General features: G+C 43.9%; 1 protein-coding gene and 1 pseudogene across 1 annotated transcript in view; one reads left to right on the forward strand and one right to left on the reverse strand.

The window, feature by feature from the left end:
* LOC124721976 (pancreatic triacylglycerol lipase-like) overlaps positions 1-16,887 on the forward strand; it is a 451,439-nt gene that overhangs the window by 186,200 nt on the left and 248,352 nt on the right. The gene's annotated exons all lie outside the window — the stretch shown is intronic.
* Positions 1,485-1,602, reverse strand: LOC124723690 (annotated as a pseudogene).

Below are 16,887 nucleotides of genomic sequence, written 5' to 3' on the forward strand. Positions count from 1 at the left end.
TCAGAAGTTAAGTCCCATAGTGCTCAGAGCCATTTGAACCAATCACTCGGCGGATATGTTTTGCTCGTGTAGCCTGACACAAATAGGCCGTTACCGCCTGGGTACGAAGATCGACGCTAAGTGGATTGCTGAAAACACAGTAGACAACAAAAGTTACGACTGCGAGTAACGTGAGCTCATTTCAGTAACGACCAACAAAGCCATAATCGTCTTAAATATCAACACACGCAATCCGAGTTCCAAAATCAAAGTTCTGGTCCACAAAAGCAAGGTAACAGTCGTATTCAGCTATCGGTGTAACACAGGTGTCTACGGCGGGTTACTAACTGTCGATCCAGCTGCCGGTCCTCGTATTTATTCCCTGTAGCTGAACAACGGCTCTCCCCATGTGAGATGTCTGCAGTTGCCGCCACTCTTTCAGTCAGTTTCCATATCGCTGGACTGGCGCGATAGTGAATATGTGCTACGCCGATCTAATCTTTACGTTCTCCTCACTCGCACCGGTAACATCCAGAGGCGTCTGTCTCCTTGAAGCAGGCGCAGATCCATGGTTTGATTAATCGGAAGAGGGACGGAGGGTGCAAGGTTTGTTACAGTCTTCCCATCCCCCACGTATAATTTGCCATTGCTACCAATTTTAATGTGCCACAGAAGCGTATATATGTTTAATAATAGTAAGAATAAGATTTATATAAATGTTTTATTATAACAATAATAATCAATTAATTCATTATTATAAAATGTATAAAATATTTAAATATAATAATTATATGTTTACTTTTGAGCCTGCAACACAGCTTTAGCATAATATCCATGAAACTTCAATGAAAAGATATCGAGTATTTCAGTAGCAGTCGTCCCAAAATTTGAGAAGTGCATGTCTCATGCACCCGATTTAAGAACTACAATAGCTCAGCATTACCAGTATTCCATTTAGCACTATGATTATGAACACAGATGTGTAGACCATGACTATGAGAGCACGTGAATGAGGGGAATGCTGTTTATATCAATCGTTTCCGACCACATTTCTGTAATTATTTCTCCTCAGTGAAGGGCCTTCCCTTTCCTATGTTGCCTTAATCAACTGTCTGTGATTTTCCGATTCTTCCTGTGACTATTTATTTATGTATTAGGGGCGATCAAAAAGTTTCCATTTGAGCGCGTTACTGCAGCGTATTTGCAGCAACGTAGCGCGACTCCGATGCTGGTATTTAAGCACCGACGTGTAGGTCAGGGATTAGTGCGACATTCGTATCTTTCTGACGTAAACGTAAACTACGTCCACAGGTCCTGGTAGACCCAGCAGTACCGGCTGGCCACCGTGTCATCCTCAGCCTACAGGCGTCACCGGATGCGTATATGGAGGGGCAAGTGGTCAGCACACCGCTCTCCCGGTCGTATGTCAGTTTTCAGACCGGTGCCGCCACTTCTGAATCAAGTAACTCCTCAGTTTGCCTCACAAGGGAGGAATGCACCCTGTTTGCCAACAGCGCTCGGCAGGCCGGATGGTCACCCATCCAAGTGCTAGCCCAGCCCGACAGCGCTTAACCTCGGTGATCTGACGGGAACCGGTATTACCTCTGCGGCAAGGCCGTTGGCATCTTTCTGACGTGAGTCCAGTAAATGCAGAAAAGTGAGCTATGGCACCGTTATTACCAAATTACCAAATGCATCCAAACACGACCAACGTCTTGTTATTCTTCTACTGGCTGCCGAAGGACAAACAAATGGTTCAAATGGCTTTGAGCACTATGGGACTTAACATCAGAGGTCATCAGTCACCTAGAACTTAGGACCACTTAAACCTAACCAACCTAAGGACAACACACACATCCATGCCCGAGGCAAGATTCGAACCTGCGACCGTAGCAGTCGCGCGGTTCCGGACTGAAGCGCCTAGAACCGCTCGGCCACAGCTGCCGGCGAAAGACAAACACCGATATACATCAATCGGAGAGTGAAGAATGTTTATGGAGCAGCATGTCTATCGAGAACCACCGTTTTGAACTGGTGTGCCAGGTTCCGTGTTGGTCGCAATTCGACTGGAAGGTGAGCCTCATCCATTAGGGATAACAACAAGCAGGCGTTGATGATGCGATTATGTCCTATAGTTTTGACCCTTCTCCGTGCGATTATCACGCCATCGGCCCCTTAAAAAGGCCTTGAAGGGTCGAAGAATCGTGTCGGACCAAGACTTGCAGCAGGCAGCTACGGACTACTAAACGCAGCAGGACTCGGTGCTTTACCAAACTGGTATTTCAACGGGGCGCGTCGGTGGGACGATTGCCTCAATGCTCATGGCGATTTTGCCTGATTAGCATACCGGTTCTGGACAGTACGGCCTTCGAACAGAAACTTTTTGATTGCCTCTTGTACTTGCCATAATGTCACTGGTTGATACCTAGAAGCAAAATCAAACCGTACAACTGCTACTACAACCACATAAATGAAAAAAGAGAAGAAAAGTTACATTAATTACATAACGGATAAATTATAGCAATGAATACCGATTATCTTATAAAAAACTGAAAATCACCATATTCTAAATGAAAACTATCATCTGATCCGGAAGCCGATCCGCATTATGTTTGCTTTACCAAAGCAAGGTCTCATGCTCTGGTTATCCGTGATATGCGGTGCTGGTTTCCAGATGCTCTACTTCTCATTATACAGTATATTTAAGAGAGAGGCAAGTGAAAACGAGACAAATGGAAGAAAGTAAGTAAACTGTTTATTATTTCAAAAGTAATCTGCATTACTGTTCATACATTTATTCCACTGTGAGACGAGACGGTCAGCACCTTTATGGAAAAATGCCTACAGAACCCAGGCGTGCACCTCTTCGTCCAAAGCAAATCGACGGGCACGAATGTACTTCTTCGGTGCTTCAAAAATATGGAAATCGCATGGGTAGAAACCGGGACAATATGGAGAATATGTAAGGGCTTCTCAGAGAAACTTCTGCATCCTAATGGAAACAACCTTGGTAACATGTGGGTGAGTATTACCTTGTAACAGACTGATGCCTCGAATACGCTGCAGAAGTTACTCTAGAAAGTCCTTAAACATCCTTCACATAGTCCCGATCTCTCCCCACGCCATTTCCCTATTTTGGAGCCCTGAAGAAAGACAGTCGTGGTTTCGGACGAAGAGGTACACTCCTAAGTACAATCATGGGTTCCATGAAGGCATTACCGGTCTTGTCTGACAGTGGGATCAAAATGTTAACAATTATGGCTATTACTTTTGAAATGATAAGCAGTTTAGATACTTTTTTGAGCTTTCTGGTTTTAATGTGACTGCCCCTTACGATCAGTTCCTGTTTTGTAGAACTCGGTCGCCGTTGACGGATCCACAACCGCATCCATCCTTGCACTTCCTCGTCGATTGGAACCGACATCCACGCATGTCTTTCTTCAGGTTGCCAAAGATGTGAAAATTACACGGTGAAAAAACGAGGCTGTACGGAGGATGTTGCAGTGTTTTTCAACCAAATCCCTAAAGCGTAGCCTTCGGCCAATTGACAGAAAGGCTATAATGACCCAGCACGAAACTCCCTTGGATTCGTTCGTCGGATCTTTCTGAGGCCTTTGTAATCCCTTCACTACACTAAGGACCTTACATGCCTTGCTACCTATACTTTTTCAATGGGATAATGACAGTCTGGAAGGCGAGTGCCTCGGCCTCGGCCGCAGGCGCAGGGTCCCACGTACGCTCTTCCTTCGGCAATTTCGAGAAAGTTGCTATTACGCGTGGGTTCCGCTGCAGCTGTCGTCGCACTGCAATCTCTTCCGCTATAGAAAACACACTGTATGGGAGGCAGGGAGCGGGCAGCGCCTGTGGAGAAAGTGAAGATCCACATTACACCTGACCCACTAAGACGAATCACCCGTCCCGCGGCGAGGAAATGCCTGCGACGGAGGAGAGTCGCCGCGCTCGGATGGCTCAGCTGGAAAGGCACTTGTCCGTGACAGAGGGTGCTATGGGAAACGAACCCTCTGCCAGACACTTTATTGTGAATTGCAGAGTAATCACGTAGATGTAGATGTAGATGAATGCTCGCGTATCATAACTTTCTTGGAGTCCAAACAATTCGTTTTTAGGAACAGCACCGTTTCTCTCAAGCATCTACATCTACATCTACATACATACTCCGCAATCCACCATACGGTGCGTGGTGGAGGATACCTCGTACCACAACTAGCATCTTCTCTCCCTTTTCCACTCCCAAACAGAACGAGGGAAAAATGACTGCCTATATGTCTCTGTACGAGCCCTAATCTCTCTTATCTTATCTTTGTGGTCTTTCCGCGAAATGTAAGTTGGCGGCAAAAAATTGCAGTCAGCCTCAAATGTGGTTCTCTAAATCTCCTCAGTAGCGATTCACGAAAAGAACGCCTCCTTTCCTCTAGAGACTCCCACCCGAGTTCCTGAAGTATTTCCGTAACACTCGCGTGATGATCAAATCTACCAGTAACAAATCTAGCAGCCCGCCTATGAATTGCTTCTATGTCCTCCCTCAATCCGACCTGATAGGTCGCATTTGGGAGGATGACGGTTCAATCCCGTCTCCGGCCATCCTGATTTAGGTTTTCCGTGATTTCCCTAAATCGTTTCAGGCAAATGCCGGGATGGTTCCTTTGAAAGGGCACGGCCGATTTCCTTCCCACTCCTTCCCTAACCCGAGCTTGCGCTCCGTCTCTAATGACCTCGTTGTCGACGGGACGTTAAACACTAACCACCACCACCACCACCACCACCACCACCGACCTGATAGGGATCCCAAACGCTCGAGCAGTGCTCAAGAATAGGTCGTATTAGTGTTTTATAAGCGGTCTCCTTTACAGATGAACCACATCTTCCCAAAATTCTACCAATGAACCGAAGACGACTATCCGCCTTCCACACAACTGCCATTACATGCTTGTCCCACTTCATATCGCTCTGCAGTGTTACGCCCAAATATTTAATCGACGTGACTGTGTCAAGCGCTACACTACTAATGGAGTATTCAAACATTACAGGATTCTTTTTTCTATTCATCTGCATTAATTTACATTTATCTATATTTAGAGTTAGCTGCCATTCTTTACACCAATCGCCGGCTGGTGTGGCCGATCGGTTATAGGCGCTTCAGTCTGGAACCGTGCGCCCGCTGCGGTCGCAGGTTCGAATCCTGCCTCGGGCATGGATGTGTGTGATGTCCTTAGGTTAGTTAGGTTTAATTAGTTCTAAGTTCTAGGGGACAGATGACCTCAGATGTTAAGTCCCATAGTGCTCAGAGCCATTTGAACCATTTTACACCAATCACAAATCCTGTCCAAGTCATCTTGTACCCTCCTACAGTCACTCAACGACGACACCTTCCCGTACACCACAGCATCATCAGTAAACAGCCGCACGTTGCTATCCACTCTATCCAAAAGATCATTTATGTAGATAGAAAACAACAGCGGATCTACCACACTTCCCTGGGGCACTCCAGATGATACCCTCACATCCGATGAACACTCACCATTGTGGAAACCCAGATTGTACTAGATCTAAGAGGCTGTACGAAGCAGAACTAGCTGCGCGGTTTGAGGCACCATGTCACGGGGCGAGCGGCCCCTCTCGCCGGTGGTTCGAGTCCTCCCTCGGGCATGGGAGTGTGTGTTGTTCTTAGCATAAGTTAGTTTAAGTAGTATGTAAGTCTAGCGACCGATGGCCTCAGCAGTTTGGTCCCTTAGGAACTCACACAAATTTGAACATTTTTTTGAAGCAGAACTGAGGTTGCCGCAGAGTTCTTTGATATTGCTCATTCTATATCAATCCTTACATAAAAAGATCACTCCGTTACAATAGAAACAATCTCAGATGCAAAGGATATATTCTTGTATGCGTTGGTGCAGGGATTAGCAGTTGACCCTTACCGCATACTAGTGTAACGTACTACTCATAAATAAACGATAAGGTTCGTTATTGTATGATTATACGATTGCTTAACAGTCACTGCAAGCACTCGTATCAGTCAGATATCTGGGAGTAGGTGAACAGAGCGATTTAACTTGGAACGATTTACACAAAACTAATAGCTGGGAAGGCATGTGCCAGACTGAGAACGGAGATTGTGTACAAACCGATCGATGGACCGATAATTCAATATTTCTCGTCAGTCTTGGACCCGTACCAGATAGGACTGACAGAGGAAACAGAAAAGAACCAAAGAGGAGCAGCGCGTTTCGTTTAGAAATCGCGAAAGCGAACGGAGATGCTCTGCCAGCTCCAGTGGCAGGCATTACAAGAGAATCACTGTGTGGTTTGCTTTTACAATTCCGAGAGCTTCCTTTCCTAGAAGAGTCAACCAGAATATTGATTCCTCCTGCCGGCCGATGTGGCCGAGCGGTTCTAGGCGCTTCAGTCTAGAACCGAGCGACCGCTGCGATCGCAGGTTCGAATCCTGCCTCGGGCATGGATGTGTGTGATGTTCGTAGGTTAGTTAGGTTTAAGTAGTTCTAAGTTCTGGGGGACTGATGACCTGAGATGTTAAGTCCCATAGTGCTGAGAGCCATTTGAACCATTTGATTCCTTCTATGTATACCTCGCAAGAAGACCCTGAAGGTAAAATAAGAGAGGTTCGAGCTCACATCGCAGCTTAGCAACAATTGTTCTTCCCGCTTAACGTTCGTGACTGGACCACGGGTAAAGGAGGAAGTAGCAGTGATAAAAAAAGTACCCTCCGCCACATACCATAAGGTGGCTTGCGGAGTACAGATGCAGATATATTCCAACGGCCGGTTTCGGGAATTCATCCCGTTCTCAGGAGCGACGTAAACTATAAAAGCGTCAATAAACAGTTTTCTCAAAAGTCCTGAACGGTGTTATCATGCACGTAATCTTAAGTCCTCGTTTCACAAAGCAAAATGACGTAGTTAATCAGTAGTCCTAACCATCGTTACGTATACAAATTCAAGTTCACCCTATCACTACACGTAGTGCTAGTGTGAGGGTGAATGTACTCAGAAGCTGTAGCCTACCACCGCCTTTGATGTGTTATTCCCGAATTATTATTTTGCCGAACACAAAACTTTCTTGATAGAATGCGAGCTACTGCGTTCAGGTATGCGAGCACGGTAACGTCATGAATCCACGGGACGGAAGTGTGCCAGTCGCATATGAAAGGCGTTTGTCGAAAGCGTCTACTGGCTGCTGCCTTTTTGGATTACGCTGGTACGAACCAGTATGGAAAGTGACAGCGCACAGTTCTCATACTGGCATACAGACCTCAACAATTTTTTCACCGCTATTTTTGAATTGTGTGTGACAAAATCCAGAATTTTTCCCCAGCTTTGTACGCTTACTGCGTGTTACATCATCCGTTATTAATAAGTTCAGCCCGTTCTAAAGGGCTTCCCTCATTTCCCCGTTGAGTACTACCGAGTGATAATTCCGAAGTGACAGAATTGCTACCGACAATTCAACTACTATAAACATATGACTAAAGTGAATCAAATATATTCTGTTGCGTTCCTTTTGACTTATCGAGCTAGGCAATTTACCGATATTGCACCTGCCGATATAAAGCGATTTGGTATTGAAATCTTAAAAAAAAATTTGTTGAACAATTTTCTTATCGTTATGTATTTTTATTCTAAATTCTGACTTTTGGCTAGTAGCCTTACCGACGTCTCAACTATCTCGAAAGATTTCATCACATTTGCAATATACAAAGTGTTTCATTATTCCTATTGCAGGTTTCTAGGGGTTGTAGAGGGGAGTTAGTAGATACAGCATTGATAAGGAATCCATGTCCGGAAAGGTACAGTTTTGATGTAAAATAACTTTGAAAATCTGATCACTTTCAAATCGTTCAATTTACGGCAGCCGCCAAACACACAGCGTAGACAAAGGGCTCTATGCTCTACGAGAGCCATAGCACGGACAATGTTTCGAGTACTTGTCATCGGGTTCTCTCCTACGTGACGAAGGACGTTCTCTTCACAGTCGAGAGTGCGGCGCGTCCGTGGTGCACTACACTGAGTCCTCCTATTTGCGAACGTATCAGTCTACTTTCTTCAATTGGAAGTTTGTATGAGCACTACATATATCAACGAACACAAGGCAGAAATGCTAGTTACCTATGGAGACTAACTTTTCAGAAAAGTAATGACAGGCGTGCATTTTCCTTATGTTTCCATTTCTTTACTCTCTTCTTCAGCAAGTGGACGAGTCTTGTTACCCGAGAATCTGCACTGTGTCCTAGTACAGAAGAGTAAAATTCAATTGTGTTACATTTTTATAAATGTCTTGTTTACGTGAATCATACACTGTGACACGTTTTTGAGCAAGTCTTGAGGAGATGAAGCGGATCACCGAATAAAAAATATATGGTGCTACTTGAAAAACACGTATCGCTGTACATATTTTCGTAACGAACAAAGATACAGGAACAACAGTCATGCTGGCTGAAGTCCCCTTGGTAGCTAAACAACATTTACTTGATACATTATTTAATTTTGCTTAACGGCAAAAAGTTATTTGCGGTGGTAAAGCAAATTGGTCACCATGAATCCAAGTTGTAACGGGTATAAGTGCGGATATTTTTATGTGTGTACCTTACAATGTACACACATGAGTGTGTTTGTTGCTTTTCTCTGCCTCGAACAGTCCTCCCTCAAACACATCACGAACTTGTACGACCTGGTGTATTCGGACAGTGTAACGGCTGTAAGTGCAGATATTGCTGTTGGTGACATAAAACGGTGTACTGAACAAGGTAACCTCATTAGTTACGTCACTTGCAGGATAGTTCAAATCAAATGGCTCTGAGCACTATGGGATTTAACGTCTGAGGTCATCAGTGCCTTAGAACATAGAACTACTTAAACCTAACCTAAGGACATCACACACAGCCATGCCCGAAGCAGGATTCGAACGTGCGACCGTAGCTGTCGCCCGGTTCCAGACTGAAGCGCCTAGAACCGCTCGGCCACACCGGCCGGCTGCAGACTAGTAATTACAGCTATTACAAGTCGTATGTTTTTAGGTTGGGTAGTACCTCCAACTACATGTGTCAAGAGCAAGCTATTAATGTTTATTTCCTCTGGGCAGCAGTTACGTTTTGAAGTGTGGGCGTGTGGATGTAAAAGGTTAGTCTATTCAGGAGGCGTAGTCCACATAGAAGTACATTGACGACTATGCAGAAAACACCAGGTCGTAAAATTCGTGATGTGTTTGTGGGAAGACTGTTCGACGCAGAGAAAAGCAACAAACACACTCATGTGTGTACATGTTAAGGTACACACATACAAATATCTGCACTTATACCCGTTACAACTTGTATAAATCGTGATCAATTTACTTCACCACTGCAAATAACTTTTTGCCCTTAAGCAAAATTAAATAATGTATCAAGTAAATGTTGATTACCTACCAAGGGGACTTTAACCAGCATAATATAATTTTGACTGTATGCACTGGTACCCCATACATCTACATCTACATCCATACTCCGCAAGCCACCAGACGGTGTGTGGCGGAGGGTACCTTGAGTACCTCTATCGGTTCTCCCTTCTATTCCAGTCTCGTATTGTTCGTGGAAAGAAGGATTGTCGGTATGCTTCTGTGTGGGCCCTAATCTCTCTGATTTTATCCTCATGGTCTCTTCGCGAGATATACGTAGGAGGGAACAATATACTGCTTGACTCTTCGGTGAAGGTATGTTCTCGAAACTTTAACAAAAGCCCGTACCGAGCTACTGAGCGTCTCTCCTGCAGTCTTCCACTGGAGCTTATGTATCATCTCTGTAACGCTTTCGCGATTACTAAATGATCCTGTAACGAAGCGCGCTGCTCTCCGTTGGATCTTCTCTATCTCTTCTATCAACGCTATCTAGTACGGATCCCACACTGCTGAGCAGTATTCAAGCAGTGGGCGAACAAGCGTACTGCAAACTACTTACTTTGTTTTCGGATTGCACTTCCTTAGGATTCTTCCAATGAATCTCAGTCTGGCATCTGCTTTACCGACGATCAACTTTATATGATCATTCCATTGTAAATCACTCCTAATGCGTACTCCCAGATAATTTATGGAATTAACTGCTCCCAGTTGCTGACCTGCTATTTTGTAGCTAAATGATAAGGGATCTATCTTTCTATGTATTCGCAGCACATTACTTGTCTACATTGAGATTCAATTGCCATTCCCTGCACCATGCGTCAATTCGCTGCAGATCCTCCTGCATTTCAGTACAATTTTCCATTGTTACAACCTCTCGATACACCACAGCATCATCTGCAAAAAGCCTTAGTGAACTTCCGATGTCATCCACAAGGTCATTTATGTATATTGTGAACAGCAACGGTCCTCTGACACTCCCCTGCGGCACACCTGAAATCCCTCTTACTTCGGAAGACTTCTCTCCATTGAGAATGACATGTTGCGTTCTGTTATCTAGGAACTCTTAAATCCTATCACACAATTGGTCTGATAGTCCATATGCTCTTACTTTGTTCATTAAACGACTGTGGGGAACTGTATCGAACGCCTTGCGGAAGTCAAGAAACACGGCATCTACCTGTGAACCCGTGTCTATGGCCCTCTGAGTCTTGTACTTCTGATGAAAAATTTTGAGGCGTGGCACGATAGAACTTTATTTTATACAAGTACAAACGTTGTATTCACACCTTTAAAATACTCAGAAAAGCGTTAGAATAAAGTTTTACGAAGTCTAAATTAAAACCTCACCTCGCGCCCCGGAAGGTCTCAGCATCGGGGCCTCTTTCTTTAAAAATCAAGCAATGTATATATAACTTCTTTACTTATTGTCCAAGAAGGCAGAGACCAGTATTTCTACAAAGATTTCTTGAATATTGTCGAGTATAGAGCATAATGGAGATATAAGGCAACCAAATGAACAAGAGAGTGTGAAAATTGAGATAAAGTGTAGTATTATCCCGCCTTGGAAGTCGGTAAGCCCGTAAGGAATCAGGCGTCTCGCAGTAGTTAAGATGTTTTGTATTCTCTCTTCATTCTCCATGTGCGTTTTCATTATGACATGTGAGTATTGTGCATGCGCTTCATGTAGGGCAGGATGAAATCCAGTGCCGGCGCATACACCCTTAATACGAAGTGAAAGAACCTCGTCAGATGTCTTGTAAAAAGGGCCATAGCTCACTCGTCTCGCACCAAGGAGGCCGCCGTAATTAATGAGCGGATCGTCACCAACAATGCCACAGGTCCGCACACAGCGATATACTTCAGAGACTTTGGAATTTCACCCAGGACGCTTGTGCATTGTCTGTCGATCAGGAACTTTTCGTCACCCTTTGCCGGTCAAATACATGGCGAGCGCCACAGTACTAACGCGCATTACCCATCTCGGCTACAGTGTTGGTGAAAATTAAGGGAGAGGATATGGACATCTGCATTTTGGTCGTGTCGCATACCGTGGAACAAAATTCTGTACATTTTTCATCAACCCTGTCTGCAGCGGGCGTACGCTGTTGTGGTAAAGTGTAAACACGAACATTAAGGGCTCAGATCTCATTTCTCCTCTTGACCTCAACTCAAAGCGCCATTTTGCGCTACGAATAGCAATATACGAGTAGGACGATCTTTTGACAAACAAATGAATATAAATGTCCACAGGCTAATTTATGTTCTGTGGCGCACCCGAAAGTTCTATTTTGTTTATGATCATCTTCGCTCATTGAGCGCAACTGGTACGCTACGGTTGACTGGCAGCATGCTGTGACCATAAACTGAAAAAAAAAGAACTTTCGACAGGGGTCATCTTTCTACTAAGCATTTCATGTTCTTTCTGAACGATGATTCCACACTCTCTGTGGAAGGAGACACTACTATCTCGTACTTTACATTCTGCGATCACGTCGTACACTTATAACTTCTAGAACTCCCGAGCCTTTTCTACTCGATTACAAAAATGTTAAGAGCGAAAATTACTGTGTTCCTTTATTTTAACATGAAAATTTATCAGAAGCGTTCGAAGTGACGTCCGTTGGCAATAATTCTTGGCGGTTTAGTGAAAAAATAAACTGAGAAATTGTTTTTAAGAGTCATCCAGTCACTGCATGCGCAGTCCTGTCTCGTTGTATATGAGCATGTCGGACACTAAACTGCTCCAAAGGTGTGAAGGACTGCCTCTGCTGATGCTGTGTAATTCTACAGTACTTCGCCAGTGCTAAGCCGCAGTTAAATGATAGTCAAGTTGAGTATGTTGCCTCTGAGTAGGCTGTTACAAGCAACCGGCTTCTCTGGAGATTGTTTGCAGATAGACGCCGAGTGTCTCCTTAATACACAGAACATAAACGCAATGGAGAAATTGTGAGCTCTCCTTGCGGACGACGTGACTGGGATCGCTAAGCTGGTAGCCATATTTGTCTTTTCTTCCATTCTGCCTGATCAAACGCCAGAGTTCTTGTAAATTCAGTTTCATAATGGATGTAACTGATCCAGAGCAGCAACTGCTGGAAGTCGACACCTCTACATGTAATTGTGATACTGAAAACTGATTATTGAGTATCTTTGAGTACATATACGTAGAAATGGAAACAGTGATTTAAATGAGGGAAAAGAGATAAGTATCCCTACAACAGTATAGGACGATTTGTTGACAAGTAATATAATAAAAGGCGGTAGGATTTCTACGACAATGGAAATCCCAAACTCCGCCAGGGGCTGTACAGCAGCTTGTGGAGTATATATGTAGATCCACAGTAAGCTCACAGAAGAGATGATTCGAACTAGGGAAAATATTGAAAGAGGCACGTCGAATCAACGGTACGCAATTGTGTGTCGATTAGCCAGAAATCACAGTTTCTTGCCATAGCAGTTGGTCTCTTTCGCGTCGTTTGCATCGTGTACAATTGGAACTTCAACAGCGTCTGGTTTTTCGATTCTTTGTGGGATGCCGTTGGGTTGGTTACCTAAAGAACGACCAAGTGAGACGGCGCGGTGATAAGGCACTAGACTCGTATTAGGGAGGGCGCCGGTTCAAATCTCCTTCCGGCCGTCCAGATTTAGGTTTTCTATTATTCCCCTAAATCGGTTAAGGCGAATGCCGGGACGGGTCCTTTGAAAGGTTACGAAAGACTTCCTTCCAAATCCATCCCCAAACAGAGCTTGTTCTCCGTCTCTAATGACCACGTCCTCGACGTGACGTTAAACCCTAACCTTCTTGTTTCTAAACAGTGACTAGGCTTCAGCAACTAACTCGACCTTTAAACAAGGATGATCGCAGAAACCGGATCGATATGCATTCGGGAGTAGCGAGCGTCAAATCTCCGTCCGGTCATCTAGTTGTACGTATTCTATGTCTTCCGTAGATCGAAATACACGAATGCTGAGATAGTCCTCCTAAAAAGACATGGATTGCCTTTCCCTTCGTTGTCCTATCCACGCTTTTGCTTCGCCCTAAATGACCTCGTCGTCAACGTGACATTGAAGGGTAATCTTCTGAATTAGAAACTTAGCCTGCGGACGCCCTAGCCATCGTGCAAACCAGAGGATCGTTGTAGAACGTTGCATGACCTGAACGCACAATTTCCTTGTGATCAACGCCATTTAATGTGATTTTTGGCTCTTCTAGTTTTCTCTCATAGAATTAACGAAGATGCACTGACACTTCCGTAAAATTCTGAAACCATTCGCTATTTTCTTCCTACGGCTACAGTAGATTGTATATTCCAACATCTTTATGCAGCATAGACGTCTTACTGGCTTCAGTCGAGATGTTATCATGCAACGTTGAGTTGCAAGCTTTACAAACCATGAAACGGCGCACGTGTTTACCCTAGTTCGAAGAGGAGGGAAGTAGGAAATTGTTCGTGACATCCCATATACTTTGTGTTATTATCCTCGGTCGCTGTACACTGTTTCACCTCAGTATGGCAGTTTCTGTTCGTTGTTCGGATGTTTTGTGTTTATTCTAGGTCATACGTACTAACCCGCTTCCGTGCAAGGCGGTGCAGTGGGTAGCCGTTTTCAAAGCCCCGTCCAGAACTTCTAATGTATGTTCTTCACCATTTTTGTAAATCGCTCGGGAGAATGTTGGGAAAATTTTTGTGAAAAGCGCACAGCCGATTTCCTGCTCCATCCTCATCCTTTCGTAGTTTGTGGCTCAGTTTTTAATGACCTCATCAAGGACGGAACATTAAAAGGGAAATTAACGTGCTTGCTAGCTACCTTTTCTTCCTTCCTTCTCTTCTAATGACCTTGGTGGCAATAGTATCACATTGGTACATAAGTTCGTAGTGTTTACGTTTTGCATGTCGATATTCCGGTTGCTATGGGTTTATTTATCGATTGTCATTTTTATTCACAGTTCACTGTTGTTATTTGCATTCACATATTGTCATTTTGTCATTGGGAGAGTGTGAGTGTAACTGTGAACGCTAGAAAATAGAGTGCCAAGTGATGAAATCGGAACATTTCCGATATATTCTTATGTTTGAGTCCAGTAGACAGCAACGGAGGCAGCCAGAAAAAATTGCACCGTGTATGGTGATAATGCTACTGGACATAGCACAGCAAGAAAACGGTGTTCTCGGTTTAAGGAGAATCGTTTTGACATTAGTGACTCTCCACACTCAGTAAGGCCTTCGGGCTTTGGTGAAGATCGCTTAAACGCATTAATCCACAATGATTCACGTCATTGTGCTCGAGAACTGTCAAATGTGATGAACTGTGATCATTCCACAGTCGTGCGACAACCCAAAATCACAAAAATCAGCTGGTGGCCGTATGTGCATCTCTACTTGCTCATCATCAACTATCTCGTTAACAACACCGACCATTCCTATCTTGTATTGTTACTGGTGACAAGAAATGGTGTCTTTATGCTAACATGAGGGAAAGAAAGGAATAGCTGAGTACAAAAAAAAAGCAGCTCCCCGTACAAAGACCTACGCGCACCCACAAAAAATAATGTTATTCATTTGGTGGAACAGCAACAGTGTGGTTGGTGTACTATGAATTGCTTCCTCGAGGTGTATCCATCGCAGCTGACATTTATTGTCGACAACTGAGACGTCTTGCAGACGATCAGGAAGACTGCGTGAAATGATGCTACTTCACAATAACGCCCACCCGCATTCTCCTATACTGACAAAAAACACTATACAGGAGTTGGGTTGGGAAGTCATTCCTCACCCACCTTATTCAGCTGACCTTGCGCTCTCAGATTTTCACGTTTCCCTTTCCGGATGAAAATGCGCTCCGACCATGGCTCGACGAGTTCTTCGCCTCAAAACCACGTGATTTCTACAGTCGCGGAATCAAAAACCTACCTTAGCATAATGTTGTAAATACTGAAGGTGAATATATTATTGATGACTAAAGTCTCTGTTATGTGTATTTGTTGTATTTATTAAACTCACGAAAAAAAGCTACGAACTTATGCACCAACCTAATACATTAGTCTACACGAGAAAGGACTTCGCTGTCTTGTTCTCTGTGCATCTGTAACTCGTCACCTTTGCGGTGTGAGTGTATGTCGCTTAGGGGCCAGAGATAATCTTTATTTCAGTGCTCTGACGTATCTGAACCTCTTTGGAATATCATGCAAGTGTCTTTCTGTTTTAAACATTCTCGCAAAAGCGCGAGTGATGATGTTTCTACTGATAGACAACCTACCGTCTGTGGGGGGCAAGTAGGACGAAATAACAGCAAAGTGAAAGAAGATGATGACGATGATGGATATGAAAAGAAAACCGTTGTTCTTGAACATTCTTTGTCACATTAATTCATCATTTAAATTTCTGACACAGTTGCGTGCAATTTATAATGGTGGCTAGTTTCGAAAGTAGCCTTTAATTTTCAAAAACCAGACCTGTACTTAAAGTCCTTATCAGAGCAAAATCCACTGATTATCATAGTGATTCCTGCAAGCAGTTGAACTGCTGCAGAAATAATGTCCAGAATGCAGTTTTTTATTTACCAGTGTTGTAAGAACGAACGTGAAGGTAAGTAGCAATTTGCGGGAGCTCTCATTAGCTGCCGCAACATTAGACCAGCTGTTCAGACCCAGAAGGCACCATTCCTTGCATGAGTTCCTGTTCTTATCACGGGAGCACAATGCTCGTCTACGTGGCAGAAAAGAAATCAACACTTTTTCACTGAATCTTAGATTCGGCTTCTTACGCAGTCTGTCCACTCATCAGATGTGTTCCCCTTACAACGATTCAGAAGACTTTACTCCGTGTACCTTTGGGTTTTAGTTGTTTGCATGTTATATTTCTGAAGTGAGGTTGGGAAATAAGTCCGCAGGTGTCCAGGGACTGTGGGAAATCACTTATGAACCTCATCAAAATTGGCCGTTGCAGCAAACCAACGACCGTCAATTCGCCGCGCGGAACTATTACGAGTTGATGCAAATGCTTATATTGCAGGCCAGTTCTCTTCGCTTTGCGTTATGCGAGCAGATATTTGAAGGACACCTGAAAGTTTATATATATATATATATATATATATATATATATATATATATATATATATATATATATAGGTTTGTGATCACAGGAAATGTTTTCGCGTCTGATGATAGAACTATATCCTACCGATGGATATAATCCTAGAGGCAACCGCAACGACTGTACATTCAACACGTGTGTATAAAATATAATCGACGTTTCTAGAGGGAACCGTCAGATTATATTATCACACTGTTTGAGGTAACATATACGCGATTTAACGGTCGTGGCACAAGTTTCCTTGAGAGGAAAGCGTTACGTTCACGGTTTGCTGCATCACTGTAAATAAACGAGGCCTGAAATTAGGCATGAGTGGCAAAAGACGCATTCGTGGCATCCAGGCAGTATGCTTTCTTTGGCGGAAGAGACTGCGTGACGGAACTAAGGCAGCGGAACCAGCTTGTAATTATAG

The sequence above is a fragment of the Schistocerca piceifrons genome, chromosome X, assembly GCF_021461385.2.
Source record: "Schistocerca piceifrons isolate TAMUIC-IGC-003096 chromosome X, iqSchPice1.1, whole genome shotgun sequence".
NCBI lineage: Eukaryota > Metazoa > Arthropoda > Insecta > Orthoptera > Acrididae > Schistocerca > Schistocerca piceifrons.